General features: G+C 40.5%; 1 protein-coding gene across 1 annotated transcript in view; it reads right to left on the minus strand.

Moving 5' to 3' along the window:
• chrm5a (cholinergic receptor, muscarinic 5a) overlaps positions 1-20,088 on the minus strand; it is a 32,206-nt gene that overhangs the window by 7,376 nt on the left and 4,742 nt on the right. The gene's annotated exons all lie outside the window — the stretch shown is intronic.

The raw sequence follows: 20,088 nt of genomic DNA on the forward strand, positions 1-20,088 counted from the left end.
TTCATCATTATTTAATCTCTCGCATGTTGTCTTAAACATTCATGAGTTTCTTTGTTCTGTTAACACATTCATTCATTTTCTTTTCAGCTTAGTCCCTTTATTAATCCGGGGTCGCCACAGCGGAATGAACCGCCAACTTATCCAGCAAATGTTTTACACAGCGGATGCCCTTCCAGCTGCAACCTATAACTGGGAAACATCCATACACATTCACACACACATACACCACAGACAATTTTAGCATACCCAATTCACCTGTACCACAACCTTGGACTTGTGGGGGAAACTGAAACACCCGGAGGAAACCCACGCGAACAAGAGAAGAACATGTGAACACAAAAACGCCAACTGACCCAGCCGAGGCTCGATTCAGTGACCTTCTTGCTGTGAGGTGAACGTGCCACCCACTGCGACTTTGCGCAGACATTCTGAATAATGTTAGTTGTGTCACCCATTGACTTTACTATAGTATTGGAGTAAATGGGTGACAACATTCTTCAAAATATCTTCTGTTGTGTTCAACAGAACAAAGAAACTCAAGTACGTTTTAGAAATAGTATTTATTGAGTAAATGATGACGAATTTTTATGTTTGGGTGAACTCTCCCTTTAGTAGAATTGTTGTCAATGTTAACGATGAAAGAAGATGAATTAATTAAAATGAAATACAACTTGAGTTAAATAAAAAACTGAACTTTTTAGAAAACTAAAAATGAACACAAAAATAAAACTAAATAAATGCTGTATAATACATCACTGTGGATAATAATGAATAAATAAAAAGCAAACATATGGACTACAGATGACATCAAAATTATTCATCCTCCTGTGAAATTGTCATTATTTGTCAAATATTTCTCACGTGCTGTTTAAATTTTGTTTCTTATTATATTTTTCTTCTAAAGAAAGTCTTATTTTTTAAAGCTGGCTGGATATTAGTATTGAATCCTTCATTTATTTATTATTGATTCCATAATATGCATCATAAATAACAAAAACTAAAAAACACATGGGAGCAGAAATCATAAAATCAGAGCTATTATACTTAGTTTTACAAGCTTATATAATCTTAGTATTTAATTGAATGTTAATGCATAATCCCTTTGAAATAAACAATAAATAAACCACAAAATAAATATGTCCCAGTGTAAAGAGATTGAATATCCTCTAGAGGGCAGAAGTGAGATTCATTCAACAACCAAATCCTGACTGCCAACACATCCTTACTGAAATAAAGACACATCAGCAGCAAACTCATAAAGCATCTACTAGAATATCATAAAGACTGCATGAATTCATAATGTACTGCAGTTTATGAGCTTATAGCGAGAATACATATGAAGATGCATCATCTGCCACTGGTTAAAGATTTGGCACACTACATTGCACTGGAAAAAACAACCTACACTCTCAGAAACACCTTACACGAGCGGTCACTGGGGTGGGAGCTTTTCAAAAGGTACAAATTTGTACTTAAATAGTCCATATTAATACCTCAAGGGTACATATTAGTACCTAAAAAGTACAAAAGTGTTCCTCTTAAAATTTTTAGGTACTAATATATACTTTTGAGGTATCAATATGGACTCTTCAAGGACAAATGTGTCCCTTTTGAAAAGGTACCACCCGAGTGACAGCTCGTGCAGCTTTATTTCTGAGAGTGTACAGTATATACAGTACAAACTAAAGGACTACCATACAATTTTAGATCTGCTTATGCAGTTTCTGGAAAAAAAACCAAACATCGGCACAAGCAAATAAATACCTCTACTGGTTGCTATGTGTGTGTATTTTGTATGTGGAAATGTTATGTCTGGCTTTGCCCATCTTAAAGTGTTGCAGAGTTAAAAAGGTTCATTCATTCATAACTAGAAGTCACCCGACCCCAACACCCCCGCTCCACCCCTAAGCTGCTGTAACCCAACATTGTGTCAAATATGGACAAATCCAATCATTGGGTTTAAAAGTGTCATTCATTCATTTTCTTTTCGGCTTTGTTCCTTTATTAATCAGTGGTCGCCACAGCGGAATGAACCGCCAACTTATCCAGCATATGTTTTATGCAGCGGATGCCCTTCCAGCTGCAACCCATCTCTGGGAAACATCCACACACACTCTTCACACTCATACACAACAGACAATTTAGTTGACCCAATTCACCTGTACCGCATGTGTTTGGACTGTGGGGGAAACCCGAGCACCCGGAGGAAACCCACGCAAATGCGGAGAGAACATGCAAACTCCACACAGAAACGCCAACTAACCCAGCCGAGGCTTGAACCTTAAAAAGGTTTTCAGAAATTATAACTGTATGTTAACTTTCTTCTGCCTTTCTACAATAAACTAGTTTACACCAAGGTTGTATTAGTTAATGCATTGGTAAACAGTGGAACAACACCTTTGTCCAGCATTAATCTTTGTTAAACTAAACATACTAATGTGCTAATTAATACATTAACATGAACTAATGGTGAACAATGACCTCATTCAGCATCATTTCATCTGTAATACTGTTTATTCATGTCTCTTTACATCATCAGCCTAATTTTTTCATTCACTCATACACTAATGCATGTGTTCACGGATAGGTTACATCAACGAGCAACACATTTATTCAGTCCTCAAACATGAACATCATCCTCCGGTTTCTCCTTTAACTCTCTGAAACATGTTTTTTATGTTTGCTTTGTCTTTATTTACATGGTTTATCATTTACAAAGTGTTTGTTAATGAAATTAGAATCCTTATTGTAAAGTATACACTACTCCAACATTGTCAAATATGTATAACTAACATTTCTTGAGAAAAATATGCATTTTATAAATAATTTTTCATGCATCAACTGATTAAACACATATCAAAATAATAATATGAAGAGCATGCACAGTGTAGTTACACAATCTACCAGAAGGGGAGCCAAACAGACCATCATAACCAGAGCAGAGCATCAAAGTTAAGCAATAACCCCCTAAAAGTGTGTATCCTGAACTCAACTCCTCATTGCTGTACACGTGTTGTAGTCGCGAGTGTGTTTCTGCACACGTGAACAGGCTGATGGACACACACGTATGATCTGTCTATGGCTTTCAGTTTCCACGGTGACGGACGACTGATTTCTTTTGAATGATAAACCAACATCATCTGCCGACACAAAGCAAACAGACACTGAAGGACGAGTGACTGTGTGTGTGTGTGTGTGTGTGTGTGTGTGCTCTGGATGAGTTTAACGTCACACACTCCTGTCACAAACATGAGACAAAGGAGCCTGTGTTGGTTTTTTGTGGCAAAATTTTACATCCATAAATGTCCATTTTCAAAGAAACACCCTCACTTTTTTATTTTCAGAAAGGACTTTGGTTTATATGTGAGCTCTTTAAAAGATTCTAACAATTACGATGCATGTAAAACGCTTTCTTGGTGTTAATAATTTAAACTTGTTTAATTTGCTGGAGTTTTGTTTACGTAACCCTCTTTGTCTCCTTGTTCATGTTGTATCTTTGTAATGTCCTTTCAAGCATAATAAATAAACAGAAAAAAATGGAAAGAAAAAGGAGCCTGTGTGTCAGTCTGAATCAATCAAATCACAGATAGAAATACTGTCATTTGTAATCATTTGTATATGCCTTGTGGTATTGCGTAAGTATTTGTAATTAGAATGAACTACTATTTAATGAATGTGTAAAAAAAGTAAGAGTTGATTACATGATTCTGTATTAGGAAACTGATCACAGTTCATTGATTCTTGAATATCTATGTTTAGAATTCTAAAATACATGGCTCTGTGACACGCAGAGCGGCTCTTCTGGTGTGCGACCTGCAGGCAAGTTTGTTATACTATTTCCAATGGAGAGACGCACACGAGGCAACACATTTGCACTTTTCCAGCTGCGCCTAGTTAAGATCACAGGCAGGAGCTTTTGTGAACGTGAGAAATGCAAACGGCTGAAGTTTAATGTGGACGCAATGAAAAGTACACATGTTTGCAAACCTACCTAAAGGCACAAGCAATTATTCCGATTAGAACTTGAACTTATATACCTTTTCAAATATATAATTTCTGACTTGTACTGTTGGATTGATCATCACTGGTCATATACTTCGTCTTGCTTTCACTTATCTCAAGTCCCATTTTCTAGGGCCAATGTAGTTGATCAGTTCCCCTATAGCGCATGTGTTTGGACTGTGGGGGAAACCGGAGCACCCGGGAGAAACCCACGCCAATGCAGGGAGAACAAGCAAACTCCACAAAGAAAAACACCAACTGACCCAGCCGGGACTCGAACCGGTGACTTTCTTTCTGCAAGGCCACAGTGCTCACCACTGAGCCACCGTGCTGATTTTCCAGGTTTAGTTTTGTTTAGCTGAGAATGTCACACAGATGATGTTCTCCAGCTCTCTCAAACTGACCCTTTCAGGCTTTGATCCTGATTGTGGTGTTTTAAATGCAAATGAGATTGTGCTCTTTTCAGAAGAGGGCGGAGCTACAGACGGCTTTGCGTCCGATGTAAATCAGATGTAAGCAGTGTGTGTGTTGTGAGTGCTGGTCAGGTGTGTGTGCGTGTTTAAGTGTGAGTGTGTGTTCATGCTTCTGTCAGTCTATGTCGCTCCTGTCTCTGTTCATCATCACCTCCACATCTATAATCCTCTTAGTCTATGCTGACATCATCTTCAGCAGCTCAAACACTCTAATGGCTAATGGACAGACGGCTGCTTCTCACTCAGGCCTGCTGGACATGCTAATGAGATGGGCACTAGTGGGCGGGGCTTTCCCCCTCTGATGACACATACAAAGTGAGAATGCCAATCAAAGTGTTTCTGCAGAGTCTGACTATAAACAAACACAACTCATTCATCTGCAGCATTAGAGGCTGCTGGAGATACTCACACACTGCTCACACACACACTACTGGGTTGGTCCCCTTTTAAGACCCGTTTCCTGAAAGATTTATAAAACAGAAGAAGAACAAGAACAAATCAGCCAGAAGGATGAGAAAATAGTTTGGATTGTTTGCAGTTTAGTTTGAGAGGTTTAGTAGTGGACTCGAGGCTTGAAGCGATTTCAACAGAATAATCGCTCATTGACACTAATTATATTCATCATGTGCTTAAAGATCTGCAGAATCACTTTATTATTCAGTCCATCCAGTCCATGATGCAGAACAAGTCACTTAGATGTGTTTCTTTCCACCTATTTTTATGCGCATTTTGGATTATCATGCATTCAATAATTGTCCTTCGCCGTAAATCCTTATATGTCAGTGGTCACCACAGCGGAACCACTAAATGTTGGTGTGCAGATATAAATGTGTGTGTGTGAGGGTCTTTGTGTCATTAATGTTGGTGTGCAGATATAAACGTGTGTGTGAGGGTCTTTGTGTCAGTAATGTTGGTCTGCAGATATAAATGTGTGTGTGAGGGTCTTTGTGTCATTAATGTTGGTGTGCAGATATAAACGTGTGTGTGAGGGTCTTTGTGTCATTAATGTTGGTCTGCAGATATAAGTGAGTGTGTGAGGGTCTTTGTGTCATTAATGTTGGTCTGCAGATATAAATGTATGTGTGAGGGTCTTTGCGTCATTAATGTTGGTCTGCAGATATAAATGTGCGTGTGAGGGTCTTTGTGTTATTAATGTTGGTCTGCAGATATAAATGTGTGTGTGTGAGGGTCTTTGTGTTATTAATGTTGGTCTGCAGATATAAATGTGTGTGTGAGGGTCTTTGTGTCATTAATGTTGGTCTGCAGGTATAAATGTGTGTGTGAGGGTCTTTGTGTCATTAATGTTGGTCTGCAGGTATAAATGTGTGTGTGAGGGTCTTTGTGTCATTAATGTTGGTCTGCAGGTATAAATGTGTGTGTGAGGGTCTTTGTGTCATTAATGTTGGTCTGCAGATATAAATGTGTGTGTGAGGGTCTTTGTGTCAGTAATGTTGGTCTGCAGATATAAATGTGTGTGTGAGGGTCTTTGTGTCAGTAATGTTGGTCTGCAGATATAAATGTGTGTGTGAGGGTCTTTGTGTCATTAATGTTGGTCTGCAGGTATAAATGTGTGTGTGAGGGTCTTTTTGTCATTAATGTTGGTCTGCAGGTATAAATGTGTGTGTGAGGGTCTTTGTGTCATTAATGTTGGTCTGCAGATATAAATGTGTGTGTGTGAGGGACTTTGTGTCAGTAATGTTGGTCTGCAGATATAAATGTGTGTGTGAGGGTCTTTGTGTCAGTAATGTTGGTCTGCAGATATAAATGTGTGTGTGAGGGACTTTGTGTCAGTAATGTTGGTCTGCAGATATAAATGTGTGTGTGAGGGACTTTGTGTCAGTAATGTTGGTCTGCAGATATAAATGTGTGTGTGAGGGTCTTTGTGTCATTAATGTTGGTCTGCAGATATAAATGTGTGTGTGAGGGACTTTGTGTCAGTAATGTTGGTCTGCAGATATAAATGTGTGTGTGAGGGTCTTTGTGTCATTAATGTTGGTCTGCAGATATAAATGTGTGTGTGAGGGTCTTTGTGTCAGTAATGTTGGTCTGCAGATATAAATGTGTGTGTGAGGGACTTTGTGTCAGTAATGTTGGTCTGCAGATATAAATGTGTGTGTGAGGGTCTTTGTGTCAGTAATGTTGGTCTGCAGATATAAATGTGTGTGTGAGGGTCTTTGTGTCAGTAATGTTGGTCTGCAGATATAAATGTGTGTGTGAGGGTCTTTGTGTTATTAATGTTTGTCTGCAGATATAAATGTGTGTGTGAGGGTATTTGCGTCGTCATTGTTGCTCTGCAGATATAAATGTGTGTGAGGGTCTTTGTGTCAGTAATGTTGGTGTGCAGATATAAATGTGTGTGTGAGGGTCTTTGTGTCAGTAATGTTGCTCTGCAGATATAAATGTGTGTGTGAGGGTCTTTGTGCAACAGTGCAGCAAACTCCACTTCACTCAGTGATATCTGTGCAGGAGCTGAGGAGGTGATGCTCTTCTGTTCCTTATTGACTATGAATCCTGCTGTATTTACGAGTGTCTCATGCCATATTCCAGTTTTGCGCATAAATATAATTTGCATCTTTGGATGGAAACACAGCTTTTGGCTTTATCTGCTTTGAAGTGTTCCTGAAGAATCTGATATATTTATTAATTAATTTATTTTGTTTGTCCTCGAGATGTTTTTTTCTGAAGGCGGTGGTACTGTATGTGGTGGGCAGATTTGTGAGGAAGCAGATGAATAAATGATGACTGTATACTGATGAACCATCTGATCTCACTGTCACAGACACATTCATATTGATCAGCTAAAGAGAAAAAATTATAAATTCAGCATCAAAAAAGTCCTGTTTGATCAGGGCACTCAAATATGAGCAAACAGATAGGATTATGGACATTAATTAAACAAAAATATTATCTGCTCATACGTCCAACCCAGGCTCATTCTGAAAACGTGGTCACGTGGACGTTTCTGGAGACTGCAAATTATTTAGCTGAAGGTATGTATGGCTGCGTTTCATTTATTTAAGCAAACGCTAGGGGGCGATATGATGAAGTTCCTTTTGGCGCTTACCAGCTGACCAGCTGAGGGCTTTCCTGCTGCAACCAGTTTGTCAAGATAGCTCGTTGTGTACGTCGGCGAACTTAAAACGCAGCGAGGAGCTGACCAAGACAACGACGACCGGGTTTGAGTCCAGGGAAGAGCGGTTCAGAAATCAGGTAAGACAAAAACAGAATCCAAAAAATAAAGTGAACGCGTGAACAGCAGGGTGAGAATGTGGACAAATCTGAAATCCTTGTATAAATCAGACAAGGGCTTTTCTTTTTCTGGACGGCTTTTGTAAACCGTCGGCTGGGTTTAGGGAAGTAAGCGGGTGGGCGGGTCGATCATAAAATTGGTAGGGTTTAGGGAAGGAGGAGGATGGGTCCGCTTGCATGGTCAATCATTCAGTCAGTCAGACAGACGGTCATTCGACAGCGGCCTCCGGTGGGTTTACGTGAGAACTGCGCGGGTGCGAACGGCACTCGCGAGAGACATTTGAGATGCAAAAAAGCGCACAAAGAGGCCTCTCGTGGATTCACTACATCTGCAAAAATATGTACCTCCCGGGACATATTTCGCGGTCTCCAGAAACGTCCACAGGACTACGCTTTCAGAATGAGGCCGTTGCATACTTCAGTTTCTCATCAAATCTTCTGACTAATCAAATGCTCTCTAGTCTTTATTATGCCCGCCCCCTTCTTCTCATTGGCTGTTCATTTGATACGCCTGAGCTCAACCACTCTCACTGGCAGAACACCAAACATTTGGCTGTATTTCATAAAGGGGAGGAGCTACTGTATGCCCCGCCCTCTCTTCATGTTTCAGTTGAGATTACGTCAAACACTGAATAAAAAGCACATTTCAGAGCGCCTCACAGGATCTTCACAGCAGAAGAACAGAGGCGAGTGAGCTGTGAGGTCAGGATGACTCTTTGGTCCTCCAACAGTGTAAGAGCAGAATCTGATGCATTAATAATGAAGGCCAGAGCTGCTGACCGACACACTCGCCACCGCACAGCGGAGACCTGTCTGTCACATTCCAGTGTGTGCGTGTGTGTGTGTGTGCAGGTCTCAAGTCACATTCCATTGTGTGTGTGTGTGTGTGTGTGTGTGTGTCGTTGTTTCCTGTCTGTCTAGGTCACACGTCACATTCCATTGTGTGTGTGTGTGTGTGTGTGTGTGTGTGTGTGTCCTGCCTGTGCAGCTCTCAAGTCAATTTACACTATTCTAGTTCAGTATGTGTGTGTGTGTGTGTGTATATGTATGAGTGTGTGACAATGTGTATGTGTACTGTATGTCTCAAGTCACATTTCAGTGTGTGTGTTTGTGTGTACAGTGGGTACGGAAAGTATTCAGACCCCCTTTATCAGGGCCGGAGTGGGACTCATTTTCAGCCCTGGAGTTTCAAGCCTTAAACCGGCCCACCTCAGTTCACGACTGACTATGTTAAAATGCTTGCACCTGTATTGACCATTGCTTGCCTGACCACTGATTAAACCTGCAGGTGGAACCCATCTCTGTTGTTTGTGTCACTTCCCCGTGGTTACATTATGTCAGATGTATTACAGTTTTTTACAATGGCTATGACACTTTTTTCAATACATTTAACAAGTTTGCTAAACTTTTAACGCAGCAACACACCTAAAACACACAATTGGCAAAACAGTTAATTTTATGCTCAAAATCACACATTGTAAACTAAACCTCTAAACTACTTTTCAAAATACAATAATAAACGAACACACTACACCATGTCTAACAAAACACTGCAATCATGTTTCAAAATGAAATTATTATTCAAAACACAAACACATGTTCTCTTCCAACAGAAACATTCAGTCAATCAGAACACACTGACAATAAAAACACTATCATCAGCTGACATTACAGAAACTGCATTAGTTTATGTGTCAGCTCTGCCCTTATATTTGAAGTCTCGTTACAGTTTTGTTTTGTTGGGTTAAGTAAATGCATGCATTTTCTTTCGTTTACGGCAAAAATTCTATACAAAACGAAGAAAAAAAATTGCTTTATAAAATTGACAGTTTATGTAAACAAAAATACAGACACAGAATTTCTGCAGGACAGACCTTTTTTGCAGAAGGACATCACTGCGAACAGAAAAAGCACCACAATTATAATAAAATAACAAAGTAATCTTCTATACTGCCCTGTCTTTTGCCACATGTTCTCATCCACACTATACTTGATATCTTCTGTGGCCCGGCACAGTAACTGCGGCCCTTTGGCCTATTATGTTTTTCTTACGGCGACATCCCCAGCCTTGTCAACATTGAAAATTTCATGTGGTACTTGATTGGCCTCTAACTTCATGACTCTCTAAAAGTAATTAGACACAGTGTATGCAAATGCTGTACTGTATATGTACTGTATGTACTAATGAACTCCAGGTTTAAAGAGTAGTTTACTGCAAAACACACTGTGTATAGTACAGTAATGACTGTAATGCATAATCTTACATGGACGTATTGGTGACAGAGTTCTTTGATGTTCCTTTCAAAAACCTCAAGCGTCCTCTATTAGAACATATGATCATGTGATTGGAAAAACCAAAACAAGACATGAGTGTGCTTTCTAGATGGGAATCAGCTGTCATATATATATATATATTTTTTTTTTTTCAGTTGCCAATGAGAAATAGCATATTGCGGTTATATACAGTAAATAAATAAAGAAATATATATATATATATATATATATATATATATATATATATATATATACACACATTTATTTATTTATATAACCGCAATATGATGTTTCTCATTGGCAATTGAATAAAACACAGGGAATATATTTGTGTTTCAATTCACAATTAGAACAGCTGTTCACTTTGACTTTATCCTATATAATTTCTGTTTAGAACATGGTGTTATCTGTTCTGACATACTGTGTTAAAGCATTTGTAAATTTGACTGTAAAATTACATTGTTTTGTTCTTGGTTGTGCTTGTGTGTAAAAGAAGTTAAAGCATTTTAAATTTGTGTTAACTGGATGCATTTTGTGTCAAAGCAACAAGAAATGTGTTAATTGTATAGCCCACGAAGACGGATGTTGTGCTAACTGTGTTAAGAGTTTAGGAAACTTGTTAAATGTATTGAGAAAAGTGTCATAGCAATTGTAAAAAAACTGTAATGTAGTCAATCATCTAATCTTCATTGAGCAGGTGTAATATTCATTAATATTCATTATTCGAATTCTTTTACTCTCTAAGGGGCGAATGATAGTTACGTCATCATTAACCTGCAGATTGCATTTTGCTCAAGGGGCTGCGAGAAAATAAATTAAACGAGCAGAGCTGCGGCAAAATAATGAATAAAAACAGTGAGGCTATGGTCAAATAAATAAATGAATAAATAAATAAAAACTGCTGAGAGGGCAATCAGCTACGGACACTGGCCTTTGTGGCCAAAATAAACGGACCGGCCCACCGGGAATTCTCCCGGTCCTCCTGATTAGCCAATCTGGGCCTGCCCTGTATTATATTGCAGCCGTTTGCTCAAATCATTGAAGTACGTTGCTTTCCTCACTGATGTCCACACAGCAGCTCATACTGACAGATGAACACAGAACTGTTGACATCTCTGCAAATTTATCAAAAAGAAAAGCTGAATTATCACACAGTGCTCGGTGTTCAGAGCCTTCGCTCAGTGTTTAGCTGAAGCACCTCTTGATCTAATACAGCTGTGAGTCTTTTGGGATTGGGGATCCTCTGCCGTTCCTCCTTGCAGATCCTCTCCAGTTCTGTCAGGTTGGATGGAAAACGTTGATGGACAGCCATTTTTAGGACTCTCCAGAGATGCTCAACTAGGTTTAAATCAGGGCGCTAGTTGGGCCATTCAAGAACAGTCACAGAGTTGTGGACATCAATGAGGAAAAAACAGTGAACTTACATGATTTTAGTAAACGGCTGCAATAAACAGAGTGACGATTTTAAGAGGGTCTGAACACGTTCTGTACCCACAGTATATGTGTGTGCGCATGTGTGTATGTACTGTATATGTCTCAAATCACATTCCAGTAAGTAGGATTATAAGTGTGTGTGTATTACTGTGATGAATGTGTGTGTGTGTGTGTGTGTGTGTGTGTGTGTGTGTGTGTGTGTGTGGTGTGTGTGTGTGTGTGCGTTTTCTGTCTGTGCAGATGTCAAGTCACATTTGTGTGTGTGAAAGTGTGTGTTTGTGTGTGTCTGAGTAAGTGGGTGTGTTTGTGTGTGTGTGTGTGAAAGTGTGTGTGTGTGTCTGAGTAAGTGGGTGTGTTTGTGTGTGTGTGCGCATGAGACAGAGAGAGTGAGAGTGAGAGAGAAAGAGAGAGAGTGTGTGTGTGATGTTCTGACCCGTGTCTAATGTTCCTGCAGTTCTGCTGCGACGGACAAACTTCCTCCAGCGCTGCAGTTTGTGTTCAAGTCTCAGGTGAAGCTGCGGATCCTCACACTCATTTATCTTTTAGTACAGTCCCTGTACACACACACACACACACGCGCACACACGCACACACACACTTTGCAAACATCACGCTCTTCTGCAGCATTTACCTCTTGTTCTTCAGAATACATTTCTAAACTTTATCTGAAAAACTTGCCATTAGAGTTAAGAAGATTTGTCAACTTCACAGGGAGTTTTACACTCACCGGCCACTTTATTAGGTACACCTCACTAGTACCGGGTTGGACCCCTTTTGCCTTCAGAACTGCCTTAATCCTTGGTGGCAGATATTCAACAAGCATTCAATGAGATTTTGCTCCATATTGTCATGATAGCATCACACAGTTGCTGCAGATTTGTCGGCTGCACATCCATGATGCCAATCTCCCGTTCCACCACATCCCAAAGCTGCTCTATTGGATTGAGCTCTGGTGACTGTGGAGGCCATTTGAGTACAGTGAACTCATCGTCATGTTCAAGAAACCAGTCTGAGATGATTGAGCTTTATGACATGCTGCGTTATCCTGCTGGAAGTAGCCATCAGAAGATGGAGACACTGTGCTCATAAAGGGATGGACATGGTCAGCAGCATTACCCAACATGCTTGCCAAAAAATTAGCCGCACCGCTTATGCGTTGTGAAACCGGTGTAACAGTGTTTTATGTGGAGGTGTCGACACTCAGTGAGTTTTGCAAGTCCACAAAACAAAGTTTAAATAATATGATGATGATCTTATTTAGACGAAGCATGCCTCCTGAAAGATTTTTTGTATGAAGCAAAAAGGAGGGATGATGAGTTAGAGAGGGAAGACTTCATTCATTCATTTTCTTTTCAGCTTAGTCCCTTTATTAATCTGGGGTCGCCACAGTGGAATGAACCAGCAACTCATGCAGCATATGTTTTACACAGTGGATGCCCTTCCAGCTGCAACCTATAACTGGGAAACATCCACACACACTCATTCACACTCATACACTACAGACAATTTAGCCTACCCAATTCACCTGTACTGCATGTCTTTGGACTTGTAGGGAGAAACCGGAGCACCCGGAGGAAACCCACGGGAACGCAGGGAGAACGTGCAAACTCCACACAGAAACGCCAACTGACTCAACCGAGGCTCGAACAAGTGGCTTAAAGTGAGAACAGATAAGAAGGAGCAAAGCCAGAAGTCTCTTTGTAAGCAAACATCAGAGCTTTGAATTTGATGCCAGCAGCAACTGGCAGCCAGTGCAAACGAATGAGCAGCGGAGTGACATGTGCTCTTTTAGGTTCATTAATGACCACTCGTGCTGCTGCATTCTGGAGCAGCTGAAGAGGTTTGATAGAGTTAGCTGAAGCCCGGCTAGTAGAGAGTTGCAGTAATCCAGTCTGGAGAGAACAAGAGCTTGAACAAGGAGTTGAGCTGCATGTTCAGATAGGAAGGGTCGGACATTTCTGATGTTGTAGAGTGAGAATCTGATGATTGATTATGGAGCTTGTTTGGCATGCTGTCTTGGGTGAGAGCCCTGAACTCGTGAGATCCTCGAGCCTGGGGCTCCCCCCTGTTGCAGGGCGAGAGGGGAGTCCGAGTTCAGGTAGGTCTCGAGTACTCACCTGCTTGATAATGTTGGAAGTAGATTGATGCTGTGAAGTGTCTATGCTGTCAATTTACTTATGTTACATGTTTTTGGTCTGTGGGAGGAAACCGGAGAGCCCGGTGAAAACCCACACAAACACGAGGAGAATATGCAAACTCCGCACAGAAACGCCGACCTGGCCAGGAAGTGTCTGAGCCGGTGACATTCTTGCTGTGCGGCCGTGGTGCTAACCACTAGGCCCAAGTGCTGCCCTGACAAGGAAATGGGAGGAGTAGGGGTGGAAGGGGGGATTCTTCAAGACCAAGATGGCTGAAGTAAGATCCTCTGGTTATTTATAGTGGTTAAGGAGTCGTCTGATTGGTAAATCAGTGTTAGCTAATGTGGACCAGGTGCTATCAATCATAAGCGCGTGCTCCTCTCGAAATTAGTTTAGAAATAAACTTCACTTAATTTCTGTTATTTGTTTAGAATAATAATTGTAGTCGGCGTCAGTGCGGCGACCCAGGGTTCGATTCCGCCTCGCATTCCTGTGCCGATCCTTCCCCTCTCTCTGCTCCCCATGCTTTCCTGTCAATTCTACTGTCCTATCAAAAATAAAGGTGAAAACCCCGAAAAAATAATTATAAAAAATAATAATAATTGTATAAAAACAATAATAGTGTTATTTATTTATAATTACATATCATTTTTAATTGTGATTTATATATATATATATATGTATGTATTTATGTTTTGAAGGGGGAGCTGTGCCCCAATAGAGCTTTATGTCTAGCAACACCCCTGATCTCTGCTCTGTCCACTTCTGATGATGAAAATTGAACTGTAAAGTTTAACAAAGTGACTTATACTGACTTTTTAGTGTTTTGAATTAATATTTTAATGCAGGGATCATCAAACCTGTTCCTGGAGGTCCGGTGTCCTGCAGATTTTAGCTCCAACACTAATCAAACACACCTGAACCAGCTGATCAAGGTGTTAGGTATACTTGAAACACTCAGGCAGGTGTGTTGAGGCAAGTTGGAGCTAAACCCTGCAGAGCACCGGCCCTCCAGGACTGAGATTCGTGACCCCTGCTTTAATGTATAAGAAATAATATCTAGAGAAATAAGTGTGTAAAATAGCAGAAAATGAGCTGCAGTTTATTACAAGGTGTTTGTAGCGTAATATACAACACCAACACACACAATATAGCACTGCACACATTACACAGGTTCAAAAAAAGTCACTTTATACAACTTTTTTAAGGTTAAAAGGAAAAAAGATCAAGATCCCATAATGCAGTTCAGAAGCAGAGATACATGAGGAAACTAAAAACATGAACCACACAATACTGAAAACTGCTCGTTTAGATATACGTGTTGAAAGAGAAAGCTGAAGAAACAGTGAGGGAGAACTGATTGTTCAGTCATGTTCTCTCGTGTTTCAGTGTGGCAGTGACCCTGATGAACCTGCTCCGTACTGTCACTCCTAAAACAGACACAATATTTCAGTAAAACACACTCATTCATGTTCTGTCCTGCTGGGGTTTTGCTCTTTGACTCTGTAAATGTGTGTGATTATTCAGGAAAACACTCTATATTCATACTTCATAATTCATCAGAATGCTTTAAAGCGGTCGCTTCATACATTATTCATCATGCATTTGAGTTTTAGGGACACAAACAGTCATCGTTCAGGTTTATTGTTTTCCTCAAGCTGCTTTGATTCTCCAGTTTTCACACACTTTTCCTCATGAGGAGACATAACGAGTTTCTTTCCATTTTAATCATAAAACATCAATAAACATGTCAAAAATGCAGACTGCTCAATTGAATATCTTGATGTCAAAACAACATCAAATTAGCAATTAGATTATAGGACTGTCCTGTGATTGATTCTTGACGTGTTTTTGACGTCAATGTTAGATGTCTGCTTGATGTAGTTTTGACATCACGGTAGTCAATTGACATCAAACCGATCTAGATTTGACATATTTCTCTTTCCAGCTGCTAGCTTTAGCACTAAAACACACGGTCCCACCCAACTCAGGCTCATTGTGGAAACGTAGTCCCGCAGACGTTTCTGGAGACCGCGGAATATGTCCCGGCGGGTACGTACGGCTGCAGATTTTGTTTTTGCGAATCCAGTTCGCGCCCGCGCTGTTCTCGCGTGAACCCACCAGAGGCCGCTGTCCGACTGACCGGATGATTGACTGCGTGACCGGCCAATCGGCTGACCCGCCCTCCTCCTTCCCTGAACCCAACCAATTTTACCGATTGACCCGCCCACCCGCTCACTTCCCTAAACCCGAGCAACAATTTACAAAAGCCGTCCAAAAAAAGAAAAGCCCTGATTTGTTTTATTCTACCACGTTTTCGGATTTCGCCGCGTTCTCACCCTGTTACGAAACTCGTTCACTTAATTTTTGGGATTCTGTTTTTGTCTTACCTGATTGCTGGAACCGCTCTTCCCCGGACTCGAAACCGACTCCTCTCTGCATCTCAAGCCTGCCGGCGTACACAGTGAGCTGAGTGGACAAATGGGTAGCAGCGGGGAAGCACTCCACAAGGAGGTAAGCGGTCGGCCGGCCGGCCGGTCGGCAAGCGCGAAAGGGAACAGCTTCACACCGCCCTGTAGCGTTCGCTTGAAAAAAAAAAAATGTAGCCGTACGTACCTCCCGGGACGTATTCCGCTGCTCCAGAAACGTCCGCGGGACTACGCTTTCAGAATGAGCTTGGGTGGGTCCCACTTTATATTAAGTGTCCTTAACTACTATGTACTGTAAGCTGGGAAAATATGATATATATTTCCTTCTATGCTAATGAAGGACTACTGAGACATTCCAAGCATGGGATGGGTCCTCCTGGTGAGGCAGAGTTCCTCACAGCTCCGATACACATCTCTGCCATTTGCTTACAGTAACCATGTGCTCTTCACCATACACAATTCATCTGCTTGTGTTCTTCTTTCTGATATCTTTGTCATGTTTGGTGTCATTTGACAGTTTATGACTTCAGTGTTGTAGTGATGAAATCAACAGAGACATTGATTAATTGTGTTTCAATCTACAATATATTTACTATTGTTGGGTCATGGCCTGAGGAGAGTATGTTAATGTACTTCTCCTCCACTTCATCTCTTTAACCTTGTTCTGATGTTCAGCTGGTTTTGGGGGTTGGTTTTCACTCATGTTTGACAATGCTTTGCTCAGGGTATAATAGGGAAAGGTAACTGTTGATCTAGGAGAATGGCTTTTACTCTGCATCTCCCGCACACCAGTGCGTAGCCTCGTATGCTAACAAAGGCAGTTTCACTGTCTTTGTTGCTCAGCAGTGCACATGTTACAGCTAATTTCTTTATACAGTATGTTAGTTTGTTTCATTCTAATGTCTGTATATTTGATCATGTAACTTAATAAACAACTTTGCCTGCTTTAAGACGTAGAGATTCTTTCTCTTTATCAATGATGATAACAACTTTCATGGAGTCAGATTAATTACAATGGAGTCAGATAAATAATGGATTTAAACACGCCATCCTTTAACTGCTTCCTGTTTCCGATTATTGGTTCAGAATAGCAGCGTAAGCTTCAAGCCTTACAGTACTTACATCAAAAAATAAATACAATGTACTTACTGTGTTTATAATGTATTTAAGAACACTTGTGGTGCTCTTGAGTTGGGATAGAGGTTGGGTTATGGACAGGTTTGGTGGTGTGGGTAGGTTTAAGGGTGGGTTAAGGTGTAAGGGATGTTCAACAGAGTATTTACAAATGTATTTACAAAATTTAATAACAGATGTAACTACATACATGTATTTAATAATGCATAAGTACACACTAAATACATGTTTTTACACAATAAGTACATTGTAACAAACTATTAATTCCTGTGTAAGTACATATTAGTTAAGGCCACAATATAAAGTGGGGCCAAACACATAAGCTGTGTCCCAAATGGCACACTATACACTATGCACTATGTACTTATGCACTTAAACACTCAACAGCAGAGTATATGTATGTAGTGTCGTCCCAAATGGAGCACTAATGTTTTTTTACTAGGCAGAAATTCAAACCGTTTCCCTGATGACGTTTGACGGTCGCCAAATCAGTGAAATAAATGACAGAATTATCAAATAATACCTGCCGTGAGTATAACCGCATTCACCATCAGGAGGCGCTATAATCTCTCTCGTAGGAGAATTTAGCTTTCACCATCCAAAATAAATAAAGTTATCCAACATGTGCGGCAGATAGCTCCGCCCCTTCTGCTACGTAAGCAAACCTGCGGTCGTTGAGTGTGTGAAGTGTCCATCAGTACACACTTCACTTTAGCGGCTGAATGAGGGATCATCCGGGTTATTAAAGTGCACTTATGATTATTAGAGTTTTCAGTGTGAACACACTACTTACACTATTTATACTACAAAATGGCGTAGAATAGTGCACAAGTATGCGATTTGGGACGCAGCTAAACTTTCAGATCATTCATACAGAAGCAGTGGTGGCTAGCCAACCCCCCCCCCCCAACCCCCCCCCAAAAAAATTAATTCATTCATTCATTTATTTTCGACTTAGTTCCATTAGTAATCAGGGATCTCCACAGCAGAATCTTTTCCAGCATATGCTTTACGCAGCAGGGTGTCCTTCCAGCTGCAACCCAGTACTGGGAAACATCCATACACACTTGTTTACACTCATACACTACAGCCAATTTAGTTCATCAGTTCCTCTATAGCACATGTGGTTGGACTGTGGGGAAAACCAGAGCACCCAGAGGAAACCCACGCCAACACGGAGAGAACATGCAAACTCCACACAGATACACCAACTGACCTCAGCTGAGATTCAAACCAGTGACCTTCTTGCTGTGATGTGATTGTTCTACCTACTGCGCCACCCCCATTTAAAGTGTTAACAATGAATTAAATCTATGAATATTAGCAAAATAAAATTATGTATTCATAGTATTCTGTTGAACATTAAACAAATTTACAATATAATATTAAATAAATAATATAATTAAACAAAATGTAATAAAATAAATTAATTTAAAAAAACATTTGCTTCATATGAGCGAACGGGACGACGAGTGTCTATGTAGGTACACTGTACAAATATACGCTATGTTACAGGTAATTGTTTGTATTTTTTACAGAATTTTCCAGTTTTTCTTCACTATACAGTGAAACAGCAGTTGTTTTACAGATGTGTTCTGTAATAAAAAATTCTAGCATTAAATGTACAGTTATTGCTCGTATTTTGGTATTACGTTATTTTTCAGTTTTTTTAAAGGAAATGTTCTCTATGTTCAGAGAGTAACGCATCATTTTATGTTAATATAACAGATTAATCTTGTAAAAATAGGCAAATTCAGTCTAATTGTTTTTAGTGAAGATAATCATGAAGATTAACATGAGGTTAATGTCAAATTAAGCCGATTGTTTGTGATTTTCTGATTTAAATGTATGTTAAAAGTGGAAAAATGTATGGAATATTCAGAGATTTCATGCATAATTACATGACTTAATCTGTATAATCACATTAATTCATTAGTATAATTGCAATAATAACCTTTATAATTACAGTAATAATCTTTTAAAATCACATTAATTAATCAGTGTAAGGGCAAGATCTCTGATACACGTGGTCGAAATGAGTTTCCTGGGCAGGATGGCAGTGTGCATCCTTATAGACAGGGTGAGGAGCTCTGACACCCGGGAGGAGTTCGGAGTAGAGCCGTTGCTCCTCCACATCCAGAGAAGTCAGCTGAGGTGGCTCGGGCATCTGTTTCGGATGCCTCCTGGACGCCTACCTAGGGATGTGTTCCAGGCATGTCCCACCAGGTGGAGGCCTTGGGGAAGACCCAGGACACGCTGGAGGGACTATGTCTCTCGGCTGGCCTGGTAACGCCTCGGGATCCTCCCAGGAGAGCTGGAGGAAGTGCCTTGGGGAGAGGGAAGTCTGGGGTTCTCTCCTAAGGCTGCTGCCCTCGCGACCCGGCCCCGGAAAATAGAATAGAACGTTCCATTGCAACAGCAGCAACCCTGGGTTTCGCCATTTTGGAGTGAAAGCGATCGACTGTCTATTGCAGGGGTGTCCAAACTACAGCCCGCGGGCCAGCTGCAGCCCGCAATCAGTTTTGTGGCGGCCCGCGAGGCTTTTTATAAATATTAATAGAATCTGGCCCGCTATACAAAAATGAACGTAATTCCATAAATAACCACCGGGTGTCGCTATGACATGCCTTCAATTAGGCAGCAGTTACTGAAAGAAAAATAATTCATAATCATGTTTTGGCGAGCCATGATGGCACAGCCAAGAAAAAGGAAAATCAACAGTGAGTGCAGGAAATTTCAGTCACGTTGGGGCAAAAAATATTTCTTCACAGAGGTCAGCGGGAAATGTGTCTGTTTAATTTGTCAGGAATCAGTTGCAGTAATGAAGGAATATAATATTAAAAGACATTATGAAACAAAACATCAGGCCTTCAGCTCTTACACTGGAGCCGAACGAGATAAAAAATGTAAACAAATAGCAGCTGCTCAATCGGCTCAACAACAGCAGTTTTTTCA

This window comes from Danio rerio, chromosome 17, assembly GCF_052040795.2.
Source record: "Danio rerio strain M-AB ecotype USA chromosome 17, GRCz13ab, whole genome shotgun sequence".
In the NCBI taxonomy this organism is placed as follows: Eukaryota; Metazoa; Chordata; class Actinopteri; order Cypriniformes; family Danionidae; genus Danio; species Danio rerio.